We start from the raw sequence: 21,562 nt of genomic DNA on the forward strand, positions 1-21,562 counted from the left end.
TATATGACACGTATAGTTAGTATACTACAGAAATGCAGAGAAAAGTGAAACAGGTAATGGTAGAATACCTGCAGGATGAATGTATAAAAAGAAAGATTTGTTGTCCTGCAGAATTATTGAATATCTATAATAGAGCTTTTTCTTCTGACACTACTTCCACCGCTGTAGCGCTCGATTTAGCTCTGTTGCTTAGTAAGCGCTCAGAGTTGCCTGTTTCTCAGTTGCCTATGAGAGAGGTACCTCTGACATTTGTTCCAAAGGTTGAGATTCCAGCTAATGCCGCAACGGGTGCAGCAGCCATTGATATTGAAGCACATAATGTATCACAGTTTGTTCACGTCCCGTTCTCAAGACAGGAGGTGAATACTATTAGACAGTCTATTCCAGATATTATGAAAAATCTGACAGGGTTTTACAAAGAAATAGAATCTGTTTTGCAGTGGTCAGTTTTCACTTTGGGTGATATAGATTTGTTGTTTCCTGTGCTCTTACCTGCTGATTTATGGAAACAGATTAGATCTGTGGATGATGCAGCAGGGTTAAGTGACACATGAGATAGCTTAGATAGGCAAGATAGAGAATGGAAAGCTGGTGAAAGACCACCGCAGTTGATACTTACTTTGCCTGATAGAATAGTGATGAAATTGAAAACCTTAATTCCCAAGAGAAGGATTGTTTGGGGCAAACTCACTGCTTGTACCCAAGGAAAATCTGAAGGTGCTACCGAATTCTTTAATCGGTTTGAACAAGTATTCTCAGATTTTAGTGTACAGGATTTAAGCACCGAGTCCGGGAAAAGATTATTTGTGGATACATTTGTGCCTGGATTGTTGCCTGATATCCAATCACAAATTATGACTTCCGAGAATGCTTGGCAACCTAAATCACAGTTCAAAGTATTGCAAATGGCTCAGTATTATGATATGATAAGATATGATGGGTTACTTATAACGCGCTTAATACCCATAGGTTTCTAAACTCGGACCCGGGGATCGAACCAGTGTTGCTGCGGGTCGTCTTGCTTCCAAGGCAAGCACGTTGCCGTTGAGCTATCCACCTGAGCGTAGGGTCAATAATGAGAGAGAAAGGATTGAAAAGAAGAAAGGAGATTTGAAAACTAAGGTATTGCTGCAACAGATAGTTAGAGGACCTAGAGGGGGTAGTACACAGTTTCGGGGTCAGTCTGCTCCACAAGGTAATGTGCCGTTGGGCCCCGTACACGCGAACCAATGTGCTCATTGCAGACAAGAGGGTCATTGGCAAGCACAAAGCCCGGTCCTCCAGCAGAGGTCAAATAACACATATGGTATCATGGGTAGACGACCCAGAGGCTGCCCTGGGGTAGGGGTCTTGGTAGAAGCCAGTTTGCTCAAAATTCCCAATCTTTTTTGCAAGATAATCAGCAACCTAATGTAGATAGCAGAACTATTTTTGATAAATCTTCTATTGCCTATCTTTCTGAGGATCTTCCCTTTGATGATATATTGTTCCGTTAGGATAGCCCGAAGCAGGGTCTGAAACCAACGCCTATTCACTTTACTCAATAAGGTCCCTACGTTGAAATGATGGTGGGAAATAGGAAACATCTATTTTTGATAGACACAGGAGCACAGAAGTGTTCCATAGATCATTCACAGGTTCCAGACATTCCACTGTCAGGGCAGACTAACGTTTCTGTAGGGTTTTCTGGTACGCCAATGGTTAGTCCGGTTTCATTTCCAGTACTGATCTCACTGGGTCCATTTATGGATCACTGTCCATTTCTTTTGACAACAAACTGTGGAGAGAATTTGTTGGGGTTGAGTCTGTTGAAGGAATTAAATGCAGTAATTCATTGTTCTTCGGAAAGGAGTGGGTTTGACGATTTCACCACAACAATTCTTTGCCTCACAGTTCCTGACTAGACCTTTGCCACCGGAATTTAGTGAAGTTCCCAAATGTGCGTGGGCAATTGATGACAATGACATTGGTATTTTACAAATTGAGCCTGTTAAAATCGTTTTGAAACCAAGAGTTAAGTTGCCACGAATTCCACACTATAAGATTTCAGTTGATGGTCAGCAAGCTTTGAAGTGTATAGTTTCTGATTCTGTACATTGTGGGATAATTGAAGAAATTGCAGGAAGTTTTTGCAATAACCGGTGTATAAGAAAGGGGATAATGCGATTCCTTTCCGTTTCATTATCGATTTACGCGCTATCAATAAGAGTGTTGCTCCACAATTTCCAATTGTACCTGATTTATCGACGATATTGACACTGATTCCAGTGTCTGCTACTCATTTTAGTGTTGTGGATCTTAAGAATGCCTTCTTTAGCATTCTTATACACAAGGATAGTAGTTATCTGTTCGCGTTCACCCCAGGGGGACGCTCGTTTACATTCACCCGTGCGCTACAAGGGTACACGGAGAGTCCAAGCATTTACAGTAGTTCTTTGAAAGAGCAGCTCGATACACTTGAGTTGCCCTCTACTTGTACATTGTTACAGTATGTCGATGATCTTCTCTTAGCTGCAGACTCAGAAAGTGCTTGTAGGGAAGGCACTGTGTTATTGCTTATACATCTAGCAAGACATGGACATAAAGCTTCACTGAAAAAGTTTCAATATTGTCGACTGGAGGTTGCCTATTTAGGCTATGTCCTGTGTAAGGAGGGAAGAAGATTGACACCTGAACTAATTAAAATCATTTCTGGCATGTCTGTCCCAAATACACAGAAGGAAGTTAGAGCCTTGATAGGAATGGCTTCTTACTGTAGACAGTGGATCCCAAACTTTTTGTTAGTGATTAAACCAATGTTGGCATTGATAAAGAAGGGCATTTATTTGCCACTACCGTGGAACTTGGAACACCAGAAAGCTTTTGAACTGCTCAAGACTGCACTGTGTTCAGCACCAGTTTTGGGCACACCAAATTATAAAAAGGCCTTCAAGTTATATGTGCATGAACGTGATGGATGTGCTTTGGCTGTGTTAACACAGGAACATGGGGGAAGAATAGACTGTGCGGTTACTTTTCCTCCACCCTTGATCCTGTTCCATGCGCTTTGCCGAGATGTCTGAGAGCTGTCGCTGCTGCGTATGTAAAACAGAGCGAGGGTATGGTCCTAGGCCATGCTTTAACTTTGTTGGTACCTCACTCTGTAGGTGTTCTATTAAATAGAATGCAAACACAACACCTTACTTCTGCACGATTAAAGAGATATGAGTTGATCTTGTTTGCACCACATATTCAAATTAAAAGATGTTGTGTATTAAATACGGCTGAACTGTTACCTCTTCCGCAAGATATTGCTTGCAGTGACAAAATGTCACATGACTGCCTTTTTACCACAGAGCAAGAAACTAAAGGCAGGATCGATTTGAAATATACACCTCTGAAGGATCCACAATGGGAGCTGTTTTGTGATGGCTCCTGCTTCAAACTTCCGGATGGTACATCCACTGCTGCTTATGCCATCACTACGTTAAGCACAATTGTGGAAACCAAGAGAATTCCGCATAACTCTGTGCAGGCCACAGAGATTATTGCACTGACTAGAGCTTGTGAACATTCCGAAGGGCTTAGAGTGAATATATTTACTGACAGCCAATATGCTTTTGGGGTGGTTCATAACTTCAGTAGATTATGGACAGAACGAGGTTTCCTGACCTCACATGGTACGAAAATCCAATATGGCACCTTAATAATTCAGCTACTCTCAGCTCTTGCGCTTCCCACTCAACTAGCAATTATGAAGTGCGCGGCACATCAGAAAATCATAGATGATGTAGGAAAAGGAAACGCTTTTGCTGATCAGGTAGCCAAACAGACTGCAACTGACCTTTATTCAGATATGTATACTACAAGGGAAGCCACAAACATTTATACTATACATGAAGGGATTGATTCCATAAGAAATATTCAAACAGATGCCACTCTAGAAGAAACTAAACAATGGGCTGAGGGCTTGGCAAGATTGGATGAAGAAGGGTGTTGGGTGGATACTTTGAGGGGAAAGTGGATGTTGCCAAATACGTACGTTACTGCAATGGTTGCAATGGCTTTTTGCCCCACTCATATATGTGCTAGAAAGATCTGCAAAATGTAAGAACTGATCTGGGAAAATGTTAACATTTCGAAAACTGCTGAGCGTTTTGTCCAGAGTTGTGTGGTTTGTCTACAGCATAATGTGGGGAAAGGTACGCCGACACCGAGGGGTAGTTTTGGTCCACCCTCTGTGCCTTTTGAAGTAATTCACTTTGACTTCATTGAAATGGAACGTTACAATAACTTCAAATACATATTGGTAGTCGTTTGTGCTTTTAGTAGATGGGTTGAAGCCTTTCCTGTGAAAGATGGCACAGCAATGACAATGGCGAAAACCATGCTTAAGGAATATTTTCCTAGGTTTGGTCTGCCGAGGGTCATCTGGTCGGATAATGGTCAACATTTTATCGCTGCTGTTATTCTGCAAGTATGCGCGGGATTACAGCTCGATAAATGGTTCCATTTTGCTAGATATGCTCAAAGACCTGGACTTGTAGAGCGACCCAATGGTATTTTGAAAAATAAAATAGCTAAGGTCTGCACCAGCAGTAATCTGAAATGGCCGGACGCCTTACCTATAGGTCTGTTATCTATGCGAACAACCCCACAGACTAGAACTGGACGCTCCCCTTATGAAATTGTGATGGGGAGGCCAGCTAACATTTGGAATCTTCCTAAACCCAAGTATTTAAAGGATGTAGAACATGTACTTCTTTCTGAATACTGTGATTGATTAACTCCAAATCTGTATTTGATTTATCAACAGGTGCGAGAAGCCCTCCCAGTTAAATACGAGGGGCCAGGTCACAGAATTCGACCCGGCGACTGGGTCCTCACAAAGTCATTTGAAAGAGCATCTACTCTCGCACCGCCCTGGAGAAGACCTTTCCAGGTTCTATTGGCCACACAATCTGCCGTACGAGTAATTGGGAAACGACACTGGATCCACGATACGCATGTCAAGAGGATAACTTTCCCTTTGCCACACTATAGAGAAGATAAGAAGAAAGCTACTTGCGCTGTCCCCAATGATCAATCAGTCTTCAACAGCAACAAGGGTGTTTTGGAGACACTTTCTGAGCCTGCGGGGCCTGGAGAGACTGCTGTTTTGTCTCTGAACTCTTCTGCAGATCCTTTTGCACCCTTGCACGATTCTATTGTCATTCCATCACTTCCATCAGGAAGCAACGTCACACTGTTCGCTGATCACACAGTACCAGGAGTCACAAGATACAATCTGCGTCCACAGCGCTAGACTTACTGCACAGCACGGCTGTGCCCGCAGGAAATGACTGTTGAATGTGTCCGTTGCCACTTTTGCGTTGAAGAATAAACAATTGGCTGGGGACTAGGAAAGACTATCTTCAATCAAGAAACCACGTGATCAGGAGATCACCAGTTAAATACGAGTGGCCAGGTCACAGAATTCGACCCGGCGACTGGGTGCTCACAAAGTCATTTGAAAGAGCATCTAGTCTCCTGCCGTGCTGGAGAGGACCTTTCCAGGTTCTATTGGCCACACAAACTGCCGTACGAGTAATTGGGAAACGACACTGGATCCACGATATGCATGTCAAGAGGATAACTTTCCCTTTGCCACACGATAGAGAAGATAAGAAGAACGCTACTTGCGCTGTCACCAATGATCAATCAGTCTTCAACAGCAACAAGGGTGTTTTGGAGACACTTCCTGAGCCCGCGGGGCCTGGGGAGACTGCTGCTTTGTCTCTGAACTCTTCTGCTGATCCTTTTGCACCCTTGCACGATTCTGTTGTCATTCCATCCCTTCCATCAGGAAGGAACGACACACTGTTCGCAGATCACACAGTACCAGGAGTCACAAGGTACAATCTGCGTCCACAGCGCTAGACTTACTGCACAGCATGGCTGTGCCCGCAGGAAATGACTGTTGAACGTGTCCGTTGCCACTTTTGCGCTGAAGAATAAACAATTGGCTGGGGACCAAGAAAGACTATCTTCAATCAAGAAACCACGTGATCAGGAGATCACCAGCGAATGGACTACAGAGTTTTCGTTGGAAAAAAAAAGAGTTTTATGGAACAATACCTGTCGTTATCCCTACTCGTGCGGAAAAAACAAGTAATTATGTGGCCAACAAAGACAGTGGATGATCGAATACATGGTCCGTGAGGACGTATTGTTTTCTCGTGATTGCATTAGCCAGTCTCACAGTATTGATTGCTTTTGGTTTTTGGTATATAGAAGGAGTACGTACACTTGAAACGTTTTTGCCTACTGAGAATGTTCCCACTATGTCTACACCTTTCGTGCACTTGCACACTCTATCTCCTAGGGACTCCCACCACAGACAAAGCTATCATAACAACACACTTGTGCTAATAATGAATGCAACTCATGCGATTTTGAATAAGAGGAACTGTTGGATCTGTTCACATTTGCCACAGCATGGGGAAAAAGGGTTGAGTTGGTATATTCATCCTTTGCCTTTAAATACTGCATGTTATGCTTCTATAAGGACACTATTCTTTGGTCGGTGGAATGATAGCATCTCAGGGAACTTTGATGGGACTAATTTGAATGAATTTGAAAGGCAAGTCCTGACGCCTCTGGGATGCTCACTTTTTGCAAATAGGAGCAAGCTCAATGTTGCTTCTATTAGGCCTTCCGATAGACTATCTCGACCTTTCCAATCTCTGATTTCTTTCAAAATGGCTCCTGTAGGCAACCGGGATGCCACGCCACCTTCTTATACTATCATTCATAACCCCATCTCTGTCTGTTTCTGTATACAAAGGAATGGTACTCAGTCAATGGTCGATTTTAAGGGTTGTACTAGTGTTGCAAACTTGACTGGCGAGGACAGACCTTTGTATGTAGATGAGCCTGTCTACTTTGTTTGCGGTAATGAAGCTTATCTGTGGTTCCTAGGGATTGGCAGGGAGCTTGTTATTTGGGAATCCTGTTACCAGGGGTATATGTAGCTAGTACCACTGAGATCTCTAGGGCTTGTCCAAGGCGGGACGAGAACGGTGATACATCTTCGCAAGCCTTGGGTGATGTAGCAAAATCTTTTGTACCATTTTGGGGACAGATTATGAATTCCGAGGATATTAGGAGACAAGAAAGAGTATTGGAGAAAACCATCAACTGGACAACTGACATACTCTACAATATGACTCTAGAACAAAAAGCAATTAGATTAGTGGCTCTTCAGAACCAGATGGTGTTAGACGTCATCCTGGCTGAGCGTGGTAGAGTATGCAAATTGGTGGGGTCCGCTTGCTGCATTTTCGTACCTCATTCCTCCCCGCCCATATTTAAGGCAATACAAAATCTGCATGTCCTAAGCTCAGAAGTGCACGTTCCGGAGGGAAACTGGAATCTTAGTACTTGATTCTGGGACTCTTTACGGTCTTGGGGATGGAAGCTTCTTTCAGTCTTGACGATAATCCTTGGCATTTTGTTGTTCTGCTGTAGTTGCGTACAATGTCTTCCTGCTGTATGTTCGATGTTAAGGGGATGTTGCGTGCAAACTCTAGTAACATTAGGACCAAAAATGCACACACCTGAAAAGATGACTGATGTATTTGTGATGAAAGATATTACTGTTGAAGAGCTAATGGCGATTGATATATCTGATGAATATGATTCAGGATGTATGGACATTGAAAAGTGGAGTTGCGAGTAAAGCGACTATTTTTAGTAAAGCTCTTGGCTTAGGCCAAAAGGAGGGTTTGTTAAATGGTAATTATAAAATGCCTCCTTTTGTGTTTATGTTGGCCTAAGCCTAGCCACTCTGCGAGGAAAACTGCGTTGCAAAGTTACGATTTTGAGTTGACTTCGCCGCCATTTTAAGATGCATCCGCCATCTTGATTTCTACTTGTATGTTTCTTCGTTCTAAAATGGTGGACTATGTTTTCAACTTCCAACCAGGCTTCCTGACCTTTGAGACCTGTTAATGTTTAGGCTTTCTGAGAGCCGACTGTTTAGACTAGGTAAAGAGACCTTGTGCTCCATATGAACTGTCATCTAAGTATTGTCTACGCACATAAGACTCATCCTTGTATAAACTTTGGGACAATGTAGAACAAACCTCGAGCGTAGACACAGGCCGAACTACATTGTGTAGGAATATATAATAAGGCTTAACACGGGATCCGAGAACATACACCACCATTGTGTCTTCATGGAAAAGCAAACCTATGTAATCCTTTGCATATTATTTTATAAGCTGTATGTGAACTAGGCACCAACTCTAGACCAAGAATTATTAACGTGAAGAGAGGCTGGACAATATTGCTTGAAATTGTATACAAGTACGAATGTTTAGACGTCCAGCACTCTCTCACCTCTCTCTGTTGGTCTGGTACCCATTGCGGGGTGTTGAGAGCCAGATAGCTATCTGTATTGCTTTTTAAACTGTACAGTAATAAAAGATCTGTGAATCTTTCTAGCCCGTGACTGGTGTATTTCCTTTGAGGTACTAAGCCTCGATATTTTCTCGTTCTTTCACTCCTGTACAGGTAAGAGTCACAGAGACAGGTGCACATTTGCTAGAGCCAATCGGGCTATTTCTGACAGCTGCATGACCAGGGATAAAAACAAATGCCTTGAGGGTAGGGTAACAAATTGACTTTTGTCCTGCAGGAGTACAAAGATGAGTAAAGGCTACCCAGCCCTCACATATCTTCAAATCAATAGTGAACCCAATCACAAATGTAAAACACCCACAGTTAAGATATATACCTTCTTCGCCTTTTGTGGTAATGTGGGCAGAAGGAAGGCTGTACTCTCAAGAAGGTGTGAATGTGATCATATAACAACCCAAAAAGCAAAATATAAAAGTAAAAAATAAAGGGAATGTCTAATGTAGGTTCCATAAAAATATATAAATAAACACAGAATCTGCAATAATAACTTAACAGAAAAAACACCACACAGAACCTACCTCTATGGAGACACAAACAGAGAATATGGAAGAAAGAAAGATGCAGAGTTCCGGGTAGTGAATCAGGGTGTAAAAAGGCAATCATTAATCATAATGATTTCAGAAAGGATATGCTCTGGTATGAAAAGGGATTAGAGGTGACCTAGCCAGTCTCTAAAGCCCAAAGATTGAACAAGGGAGCAGTTACCAGTCCATAATACCTTTTGCAGTTCTTGGGAGTTCAATAATGGGGAACTAGGCATTTAGGTGCTGTTCTTGTGGTTTTTAGTGGCTCGGATGCAGCGGTCATCTTGTTCCGGATGGGGATTTGTGTTGAGCAGGGGTTGAGCAGAAGTTTGTTGCATTTTGAAGCGATGCTTGAAGTATATTTCATGTGTTTCACTAGGATCAGTTCAACACTCAGTTGAATGGCTTAAATGCTGGTGACTGGATATGCTGTTCTAGGAAATTGGCTCAATGACGTGCGGGTCGTTAGGGCCACCAGGGTCAGTTGTGGGATATATTGACCCACTTTTGCTCTGCTATGCGGCATTACTGTGTTATGATGGTGCCAGAAATAGCCAAATGGCCGCAAAACCCTTGTGCGCACCAAAACCTCTGAAAATCGCGCTTTGCAAAGTAACAAAAAGATGGCTGCCCAATCTGCCACGCATTTTGTCAGTGGTGGAACAGGGATCTCACTCCTGAAATATGTCACTGGGCTCCACAACAATTGAAAATGGAGTACAGAAGGACAAATCAGTGCTTTGCTAAGTGAAACCCAGAATCATGCTTTAAATCCCTTTTTCTTTGTTGCTGAAACTGCAGAATGCCAGTACAGAACACCCTCAAACATCCAAAATTCTTGCTGGATGCTACAATTCACTTAGTTTAAGAAATCGTTGTGAACTTGTAAGGTCCTGAAAAGCTGGAAGCATAACGAGATTTCAACAGCAAAAGTGGCCTGCCTGTAGATCCGTCAAAAATCTCTGGGTGCAGTGCCCTGGGCCACCTGAATGACAGCTGTCAGGACCCTGCCTGATTAAACTTTAACATGTATAAACTGAAATCAAATGTTTTCAATCTAAGAGGCCTGTTACTGATAGTAACCCATATTGTAATTGTTTTGATCCCATGGTTTAAAATCTTGAATAATTATTCTAGCTGTGATTTGATACAACAAGTTTGTTTTAAGCTAAGGGAAAATTCAATCATTTTAAAAGTGCATTCCCGTTTTCCATTCTTGCGGCTATCTGGAAAAAAAATAACCTCTACTAAAACGCGTATAACTCCCTCAATTTTTGTGCTAGAAACAAACTTTTATCGCGAATATCGTGCAGTGAAAAGTTTGCTGGAAATTTTCATTTTGGGAAATTCGTTCACACGTAAAATAGCTTTAAATTGCCTCCGACTTGAGTTTTAGATTTCAAATGTTTTCTTTGCATTAAATCATCACTTGTGTTTGTGTGCAACTAACCAAAGCAGCTCCCATAAGGGTTTATAACAATTTTAGCAATTTTGACCATATTTGGTGTTTTTACCCAGTCCATTTTAAAGATAACTTTAAAAGCCATCCTGACAGCTTGACAGTCAGTTCCGTTTTCTCTTGTGTTTGAAAGGGGGAAAGTGGGATTGATATTCTGTTTGAATTTTTGCCTTTCCTGAATGCCTGCTCTCTCCTCCTATCTCTTTACAGTGCCTATTGGGGGGTTGAGGGGTGTGCAGGGGGAACCTTTAACCACAGTGCTATCTGGTCTGAAACCACCCACAAGTATTATTTTCTGTGCTGAATTGTTTGCTCATTACTTACTCCTTGTGTATTAAAGAGATAATTCAGTGTTACACCACCCCATTGGTGATTGTAGTGTACCTATTAAACATATTGTGATAAAATTTTAAATACATAAATAAAGCTTTACCATTGCAAACCAGCCTGAATCCTGGTTCAGTGTGACCGGGGGGGGGGGTTCCAGGAGAAGGGTGTGATATGAGTGGTATATCGTTCAGAATAAATAACTTTTAGACAAAAATAAATAAGGATTTCAGTTGTGCAGTACATGCTAGGCATTGACTTCAGTGTATGCCGGATTGAAATCAATTACACAGTTCAATCGTTGGTTTGACAGCGAAGATGCTGGAGACTGGATCTTGAATTCGAGTTGGGCAGTTCTGTGCAGCAACCATGGTCAGTTCGACTGGTGAGGTAGGTCAGCAGCAAAGATGTTGTGTGTTTGAAATATTTTTCAAAGGTGGCAGAGGAAAAGAGGATCTTCAAATTCGAAATGATGCGATGACATGATCAGCTGGTGTGGTGGCGAACCAGTTTCATTGTGCGAGACAACGGCTAGAAGATTGGTCAAGTGCCAATAGGAGCTCCTGAGTTTGACAGCGTTAAATGGGCTAGAGACATGGCTGGCAGTGGTTTGATGGCAAAAATATTGGAATCCTGTCTTGGCTCTAAGATGTTCTGAGTCCCACTATGGGATCTCAGGGACAAGTGTTGTCGTTCTTCCCAGGCTCCCAATGCAAGGGAGGGTGGTGCATACTTCTTGGAGTCCATTGTCATGATGAGGTCCTGGACAGCAGTGTGCCTGACAGAGTTGCAGGCCATTGTCCAACAGCAGGTAACCCACAATGTGCCCAAGGGATTGGTAAGGGGCTGAACTTCTCTTTGGCCTTGCAGTGTTCACCTCACTGGCGGAGTGCTTTGTAAAGTCAACACTCCCAACAGAGGTCCATTTTATTATTCCTCAGGTGTTTGTTGAAGAGTGAGTCAAATAAGGGGTAGGATACCCCTTGTTGTAAAGGGAAAAATACACAGGTGATTGGAGTAAATCCAGCCTGCTTTTTGGGATCCAATTCATGTTCTTTAGACAAGTGGTCTTAGCCTTCTGGCATCATACCCAAAGTGCTTTCTGTTAGGGGAAGTGGAGTGAGAGGGTACACTAACTCCACCCTGTTCCCCCATTGTCAATCGCCTTAAAGGCCCTTTTGGTATGCATCGCCCTGGTGTGAGGCTAGACCTTTTTAGGATGTGTGTAACCTTTGATTCTTGTTTTCCAGGACAGCTCTTTCTGGGATTCTTTCCTGCTGGGGAAAGATGTTACCAGGCCTCACAAAGGATAGAAAGGAAAGGCCCAGTCATTCTGTCTCCTGCACTGCAAGTTGGCAGGGCTAAGTTGTCTGACCAGTATATGCATAACCCTTTCACGGCCGGGCTGGGATCAAAGTGCTGGCACATGTATGATATCAATTTGTACAACTGCCAACAGGATAGTGAATCTCATGCTAATGTCGTTTTGGCATGGAGGTGCCTGAAAGGGGCTCTAGTAAGCAGATCACCATTGCTGAGATGGAATTACCTGTGTCATTTTATTATTATAACAATCAAAAAGGGAGATTTTCTACACCCTTCACAAAGGGCAATCCTTCACATGGTGTGTTTATTTTGCAAAATAAGCTATTCAATCAAAGAACATTATTTAATGGTATCACTGTTCTCTCTCTCTTTATCTCTCTCTCACTCACAGTTTTCATGGGCTCTCTTTCTCTGTCCCGGTCTCTCTATGCCCCTGCTGTATCTTTCTATATGGATGAGAGTTGCATAATCAGGTGCACATTTGCTATAGCCATCCCGGCAGTTGCTGAACTCTGCACAACCAAAACAGAAGGGAAGCCTTCTCCCACACATTTCTCCTGCAGTTGCCTCTATTAAAATAATGTAGACTGATTTGTTCAACAACCCAGATAGCTGCATCAACAATGTCAATACATGATATGATGTTTGTGTATTTACCATAATAATTACCCTCACTGCTATGAGTTATGTGTTTAATATGTTATATATTGCACCACCACTACCTTGTGGCCTCTTATGTGTGTAATGTGTTTATGATAGACTGTGATAAGACTAAAGCAGGACTCAAATTTGACCACTGAACATTGTTTTAATGGCAAAAAGATTTGAAGAAAATGCCATGGAGCAGTGTGAAAGAGTTGAGTCTGTATTGATGCCTCATACGTTTAAATTGTGTCCTATTGCATTTTCTTTATACATTTCTAACCTTTGCAGTTGGCGTGGGAATGAAGGTGTTATATAGGGCTTTCGAGAGCTGTTAGGTTGGACCTTACCTTTTCTATTGCAATACTTTATTTCATTTTTAGGGCATTTGACTTTTTTGTCCTAATCAGATGTTCAAGTGAAAGTGCGGTGGTGGCCCACAGTGGCATTTAGACTAGGACTGTTCCTGTACAAGTCTTTACCATGGTGCATAGAAATTAGGATCAAATGTTTATTCCGCTGAGATCCAATGCTATTATTTTAGTGCAAGCTTGACTTGTTTATATTGATTTAAGTTTGTAAGGGTTAGAACTCTCTGGACTTAGAGGATGCTCACAATGTGTAGGGCAAAATCTAGAAAACACAAATTCTCAAATTTGAAAATGCAGAATGTAGAAAAGAAAATTCATTTTAATATAATCTTCCGGAGGCTAGATGATGGAGAAAGCGTGGTGAGGCAGTTATACCAATGTATTGCTCTGCCTATCTCTGAAGCGAAGCTGTGCTCAATAAATATAATAATAATAATAATAATAATAATAATAATAATAATAATAATAATAATAATAATAATAATAATAATAAATAATAATAATAATAATAATAATAATAATAATAATAGCCGAGTACTTGTTAGGTGAACCTAACGAGATGACAGCGGTTTTACACTCTGAAAAATGTGTAGGCCGTCTAACTTCTAACCAGAGAGGGTACATGAAAGCAAGGTAGGTAGTTATGGTACGACAGAGACAATTATACAGTATACCAATATACTGTTTTCGTTTAAGGTTTAAGTATTCTATCTTTTTACTTTCACGATTTTCACATGGAGCCATTTTCCTTTGGTGATGCATTTATACAGCAACCTGCAGTAATAGATTCAGGTAATGATTACAGTCTTTTAAGTTCTGCCACATGGTTAGACTGTAGCAGATTGATCGTGATGCATAAAATCACAAGATTTAGATGCATTTTTAACTGCAATATTCACTTTGGAAGTAAAGACATCTCTCAGTCAAAGCTGCCCCTTAGAATTCTGAATTGGGAAATGGCCTTATCTAGTCGGTCTTTGAGGCCAGAGGAAGATGGTTGCAAGCTGCTTCTCAAATACATTAGAAACTCAGTATCACTCTCTATATGGGTCTTTCTAGCTAACTAAAACAGTTCTATAATCTAACCAACCCATTTCCTCATCCCATCCCTATATTTGTTGGAGATGAGTCACCGGGGATAGAAACTAGCCTGGTAAATTTGTTTATTATCCTTGTTGTCTGCTCTGTGACTTCTTCCCCTCAGGTGGTGAATAAAGATTTTCCATAATAACGTACTAGAAAGTCTTAATTCTATTAAAGACTCGGAGGCGAGCATTATGCTTCTCTTTCTTTTATTCAACAATAAAGAAAAAGCTCAGCAGCAAGATATTTGTGCACCAAAAGTGAATGTGCCATGAGTAATGTGCAGAAAACAGGTGCACCAAATATATATATAATAAGCATAGCAATATAACAGTAATATAACAGTAACATCGTAACATAAATGGTAAGAGTCTCTGAAGAAACTACATTTCCCAGGGAGCTTAGCTCCAGTTCATTTGAGGCCTTCAGCACGTGACCTAGTCCACCAATAGTATTTCAGATGCCAAGCATAAACAGTCCTAAACATGATGACACTTCCTCTTTCTGGGCTGCGAACTTGGCTGACCATAGTAGAAGATAACTGTAGCTAACTTGAAGAAGAAGAACTTGTGTCGGGCCATGATCAGGCGGACTTGTCTGTAGGCGCTGTCAAAGAAAAAGGAAAAATGTGTCTTTTGTATATGACAACCCTAGATCCCTTATCAGGGTGGGAGAAAATTGTGGAGTTATTCCGATAGGGTACATGTAAATTTCAGAACATTAATCTTTTCATTACATATTTAATTAATATCAGGTAACATGCTGTTATTTTCTCGCCGGGTGGGATAATGCTCGCCTCCGAGACTTTCTAGTAAGTTATTATGGAAAATCTTTATTCTATGTCAAGAGCGGAGGCTCCCATTATGCTTGTTTAAAGCATACTTATCACAATAGATGCCGGCTGATCTACTGGTTTTAGGTAGAATTGTTTGAATACTGATTCACTTGCCCAGTCTGCCATCCTCATGATATCTTCTAGGCGAACTCCTGCCTGGAAGGCTTTGGAGGCCATGGCTCCTCTAACTGAGTGGGCTCCGAAGTGCTTGGTATCTATCCCTGCTTGAGCCAGCGTCCACCGGACCCAGCGTGCTAAGGTCGGTGCTGATACTGCTTTGTGCGGTTTACGCAGAGCGATCATTAGCTGCCCGTTAGGGGAGGTTCCGAGTGGAGCCGTCTTTTCTTCGTAGACTTTTAAGCATTTAACCAAGCAGAGCTTAGGTTGATCCCTAAAGGCGGGATAGGAAATCACCCTGGAATTGCACTTTGTTCTTCTATGAATATGGAATACAATGCCATCAGGAGAAAAGTCTCTGCCTGCTAGATCTAGAGCTCTGGTGTCTGAGACTCTCCTGCAGGGATACCAAGCAGAGTAGAGTAGTGAGTTTACCAGATAGGGCTGTACGTCATAGTTCTTTGTTATTAGGCCAAGACAGAAACAGGTTCAGTACTTTATTTACGACTCAAAGCTTGTCATAGCGAACTGGAGGTGGGACGGTAAGCCTTACACCCTTGAGCAACCTGCAGACAAGGTGGTGTTCTTCTGCTGGTACTCCCTGGATAAGGTCATGACCTGCGGAAATTGCTGAACGGTAGGCGTTCACAGACCTGTAGGCGAGCCCTTTTTCCGCTAGGGATGCTAGAAAATTCAAAATCTCTTCTTCAGGTGCTGAAATTGGATGTAATCCTTTCTCACGACACCAGGAGCTCCAGATGCTCCAAGAGTTTGAGAATCTCTTCCGGGTACTAGGAGCCCAGCTCTCTTCGATAAGGTTGATCGCTTTGTGAGACATGCCTGGGATTCTCCATCTTGACCTGAAATCCTCCAGGCCGCTAAGGTCAGAGATCTGCTGAGGAGGAGAGGATGACGCTGACCTGATGGATCTAATAGGAGATCTGGAAACTGGGGTATTAGGATTGGAGAATCTGACGAAAGTTCCAGAAGAACTGGATACCAGGTCTGAGATGTCCAGACCGGCGCTATAAGGATCAGATTCGCATGCTCCTGACGGGCCTTTGCCAGGGTCCTCGCTATCATAGTGAAAGGAGGAAAGGCATACAGTATTCCCTGGGACCATGACTGTAGGAATGTGTCTGTTGCAGCTGCTGCTGGGTCCGGCCTCCTGCTGTAGAAAGTTGGTAGTTGAGAGTTGAGTCTGGAAGCAAACAGGTCTATGGACATTGGACCCCAGATCTCCTGAAGGCGGAGGAAAACCTCTCTGTTGATTCTCCAATCGCTGTAATCCGTCGAGTGGCGAGAGTACCAGTCCGCTACTGCATTTGAGAGTCCGGGAAGGTACTCTGCTGTAACTGAAATCTGGTGATCCAGACAGAAATTCCAGAAGTCCTTGGCTAGTTCTGCTAGGGGTCTCGACTTGGTGCCGCCTAGATGGTTGATGTATCTTACCACTGAGATGTTGTCCATCTTTAGTAAAATACAGCAACTCGCTTTGTCTTTGGCAAAAGAGCGCACTGCAAAGGAACCTGCAAGAAGCTCTCGACAATTGATATGAAGGTCCAGCTCCTGAGGGGACCAAGTCCCTCCCGTGGCTATCGGACCGCATCTCGCTCCCCAACCGGAGCGAATGGCATCCGTCTCGATAATAATATCTGGAGCGGAGCCGAAGATGGCTCTGCCATTCCAGGCTTCCATGTGAGTGAGCCAACAGTTGAGCTCTGTCCTTGCTTGAGGAGACAGTGTCAGGAGTTGAGAATAAGAAAGGCTTCTCCTTAAGTGTTGACCCTTTAGTCGGTAGTGAAGAGGGCCGGGAAATATTGCTTGAATGATGAAAGTAGCCCTATCACTCTTGCTAGTTCTCGAAGAGAGAACATGTTCTTCTGTAAAAGTCTGTGTATCTCTCTTTTGGCAGAGTGAATCTTGGCTGATGGGAGTCGAAGGTGCGAATTCTGTGTATCCACTATGAATCCCAGAAATTCCATATTTCTGGACGGAAGTAGAACTGACTTCTCCCAGTTTATAAGAAAACCGCGGCTGTGTAGCAAGTTTATTGCCAGTTCGGTTTGTTTCTGAACTAACTCCTGTGAGTGGGCCATGAAAATAATGTCGTCTAGATAAATTATGAGACGGACACCTTGCTCTCTTAGATGAGCTACTACAGGTCTTAAGAGTTTAGTAAAGACCCAAGTCGACGAAGAGAGTCCAAAGGGGAGACTTGTGAATTCCCAATCTCGATTTCTCCAGGAGAATCTGAGGTAACTGATGTGTGCTTGATGAATCGGCACTGCGAGGTAAGCGTCTTTTAGGTCTAAGCGCATAAGCCAGTCGTTCGGTCTGAGAAGATCTCTGAGCATGTGTATACCTTCCATTTTGAAATGGCGGTAAAGGATGAATTCATTGAGCGCTCTGAGGTTTATGACTGGGCGCACGTTTTGCTTCCTGTGTACCAGAAATATGGGACTGAAGAAGCCTCCCTGACTTGAGCAGGGGCGAATCGCTTGCTTCTGATGGAGACTGAGTATTTCGCTGTCTAAGGCGGTTTGGTCTGATAGAGACATTACTATGGGAGTGGGGCGACATGTCTGAATGGGCTGCGTAAAAAACTCTAGGTGGAGACCCAGAGCTGTGTCCCTTACCCAGGCATCTCCCGATAAGGTATCCCAAGCGTTTGCAAACATCCTTAAACTCCCTCCTATAGGTGTTAGTGGTGCTGGCACAGTTATCAGTGCACTGACCTCTGGGTTGTTGCTCGGCTGGGTATCTAGCCACTCTCCTCCAGGGACACCCTCTTCCATGACCTCTCGAGGGGAAGAAAGTGTTGGGGCTTTCTTGCCAGGAATTATGCTGACCTCTGGATTGTTGAGGTCTCTTGTCGAAGAAGTAACGGCCGGAAGAGCAACCTCTTCTTCGTCCGGCCCTGGAGAAAACCTTGGTTGCAAATACTCTTTTCATTGAAGCCTGTGCTTTGTCCAACGCCGTGAAAGTCCCGACAAATTTTGTCATCTCCTTCATTAAAGGGTCTCCGAAAAGCTGGCCTTGCGCAGTTGGGCCGGATTCTGTGTCTGCCAGTTCGGTTAATTTGGCATCTATTTTGTATAGGATGCCTTTCCGTCGCTCTGTTGAGATGGCGCAACTAGCGTTGCCCAAGAGGCAAATAGCACTCTGGACCCAACCGGACAGTATCACTGGGTCGATGTGGTCCGATGAGGTGATGGCTGCATTTGCAAGATCGGAGATCTTTGCTAGTGGAACTGCTATGTCCAGTACTTTATCCTGGCAGGCCTTCCAGGCGCGATCAATACCCTTCCTGGGGTCTTTAACGTTTTTACCCAGAAAGGTAATCATTCTGGAATCAAGCTCTGGAGTCAGAGCTACTTTATCCGCAATGTCTGGTCGTGGACATTCAGCACATAGTCTGGCCCGAACTTCTTTATCAAGTGGCTTGCGCAGCCTAAGGTGGATGTAACTCAATGTCTTGGAAGATGGTTCCCAGTCGGTGGACCTGGGGTGTATTAAGTCAATCCGGGGAAAATGTACCTTCAGTAGAAGGTTTGGTCCCGGTTGTGTCTTTAGGGATGGGGTCTGCCACAATCCCTGACGCAGAGGGTTTTGAATCCTCAAAATGAAATTCCTCATCTGAAGAGGAGTGAGAAAGATCAGCGTCGTAGACGTTCTTATTATGATCTTCTTCTTCCGGGCCCTGTCCATATCCCTCCGGGCTTGAGGATCTATTGCCACTGAATTCCTCCTCAGGGTAAGAGGGTTGATGGGAAGGGGTTACCTTCCTATTCCTGAAGGCTTGTTTCAGCCCTGAGAAGACGTCCGTTACGGCAGCTGAGGCATTAGTTGGCTTGTTCGGGGGAGTGGGAGTAGAGCTTTTACTCTTGCGAGCCGGTGTACATCTCCCTTCTGTAAGGTGCTTCCTTTTCTGTGTTCTCTGAAATGCTCCTCCATAGTTTCTAGAAGATTTTGTATGGGAATGAGCATATCCGTTACAGCTTTTTTAACACTGGTCTCCACAGAGGATCCCAGAACCTTCTGTAAACTATTAGCCATTGCCACTTCATCTATGTAACAGTGATCTCCCTCAGCCTCAGACCAAGCCTGATCTGATTGAGGCGAGTACTGTTCAGCCATTGCACCTTACTCACTTTCTTTTTTTTCTTTTTTTTTTTCTGGGCTTCTGAACGCCTTCTCTGACTGCCCATTAATCATATTTCAGTTCAGCTTTGTAATTGTTCTTAATATGCTGAATAGGAGATTTCTTTGATATATTCGCGGTGAAAAAACCAGCAAGAAGAAACGGTCTTGTCTGAGGAAGATTCCGGCGCTCGAGCTGCAAGAACCGTTATATTATAACGGGCATGCGCACTCAAGCGCCGGAATGTAGAGTAAAGGACCTGGAGTGCAAGAGCTCCCCTGGCGGCCTGCAGGTGGTTCAGCGTGCTCCAACTAGGCCGCGCCGGACTCCCAGTGCTTCAGGAGCGCAACGAAGCTGCGGGGAAGCCGGCGCGAGCGCGTCGAGGGATTCACTCGACGAGCGGATTAAAGAACGGTTGATCTGCTGTGACCATGAGAAGCAGTGATTCACATTAAGCAGACTCCGAGGTCAGAGGACTGACGTCAGAGCTCAACATAAAAGTACGAATTATTATATATATATATTTTTTTAAAATAAATATTGAAAGTAAAATTCGTATAAGTCTATACCATGTAGTAAACATATATTATGACATTTTGTAACGTTATCTTTAAATTATAAAATCATGACGTAAGCAGTGCTAAACATGAAGTACTTATCTCTTGCTGTGAGCAGCAAAGAAAGAGGAAGTGTCATCATGTTTAGGACTGTTTATGCAGGGGATCTGAACTACTATTGGTGGACTAGGTCACGTGCTGAAGGCCTCAAATGAACTGGAGCTAAGCTCCCTGGGAAATGTAGTTTCTTCAGAGACTCTTACCATTTATGTTACGATGTTACTGTTATATTACTGTTATATTGCTATGCTTATTATATATATATTTGGTGCACCTGTTTTCTGCACATTGCTCATGGCACATTCACTTTTGGTGCACAAATATCTTGCTGCTGAGCTTTTTCTTTATTGTCGAATACAAGAAAGAGAAGCATAATGGGAGCCTCCGGTCTTGACATACAATCATGATGTCCTTCTCTGCAGGCAGCACTTATTTTTTGTCTGCCCTGGTAACTTGGCATAGTAAGTATGCAGAGTAATCCTTATGTGGGTCATGCAATTAGGATCCCTGAGAGGTCACTCAGTAAATGTTCTTGCCCATTGGGGCAAGGCAGTACATAGAGACCCTCACTTCTGTGTTATCAAAATTTAGACAAACACAGAAGAATTAGGTTTAAGTTTTTATTTGTGCAAGTGCTCAAGCAAAACATATGTCACGATGTTTGTCAGACAAAAAGTTGTCAGGATGATACTGGTGGCCAAAAATAAAGTGTTGAATAAGAGTGCCTCCAATAGTCCAGTTCTAAAGAGAGGGTCAGGGCAGATCGGGTTTCTAATACAAAAGAACATGGGCTTTCTCTCTGGCATCACAGAGTTCCTACTTTAAAGGTTCAGTGCTCCAGAGTTGAACAACTTTCCAAAACAAAATCGAAATTTCAAAAGGTGTTTCCAGTATCCCAACCAAAGAATTATACACCAGTCTTTCACTTTTAAAGGGAGATGGTTCCCCTCCTGATGTACTTGGGAAGACTGAAGCTTTGGTGGTCTGTCAGACCTATCCCTCATATGTCTTTTTCCAGTGTTTCTTCCAAGGGGGCAGAACTGAAGCTTTTTGCCTGGTTGGGTGTTAAGGCTGTGCTTGTTGGTAGATCAATCTGGGCCGGGTGAGGTTTAGTGCAGAAGTGAGGCCATTTTCTTAGATGCCAACTACTTCCCATATTCATTTTTCTCTGGGGCCTTCCTTTCTCCATGCTATTCCTATTCTATCGTTCCGGCACCCCAGGGTAATGACACAGAGTTGCACCTCTTACCACTTCCCCACTTTTCACAGGCCAATGTGGCCCTCAGGAACAGCTCTGATTTTACTCTATGAATCATGGTTGTCTTCTATAACCTTCCTTCTCAAATGATCAGGGCAAATGCCCCCCCCCTTACTCTTTAGATGATTGATCCTTACCCCTTTGGCAATACCTCTTGCCTTCCTTCTCCCAAATACTCTTTCTCTATCACTGTTCTCTTTCACTAACACCCTCTTCACCGATTTCCCCCTCTAGCTGTTGAAACATCATCCTGCTAATCTGATAATTTCGAGTGCCTTCCTTGTTATAACTATTTTCTTCCTCTTGATGGTCCCTCGTCCCATCAAACTCTCTATACGTTCCCTTTCCACAACATCCCCATTGGCCCCACACTTTCTCCTTCAGTTGCCATTTCAACACTTTGGCTGTATTGTGTGA

The sequence above is a fragment of the Ambystoma mexicanum genome, chromosome 8, assembly GCF_040938575.1.
Source record: "Ambystoma mexicanum isolate Mex_15411 chromosome 8, UKY_AmexF1_1, whole genome shotgun sequence".
Classification (NCBI taxonomy): Eukaryota; Metazoa; Chordata; class Amphibia; order Caudata; family Ambystomatidae; genus Ambystoma; species Ambystoma mexicanum.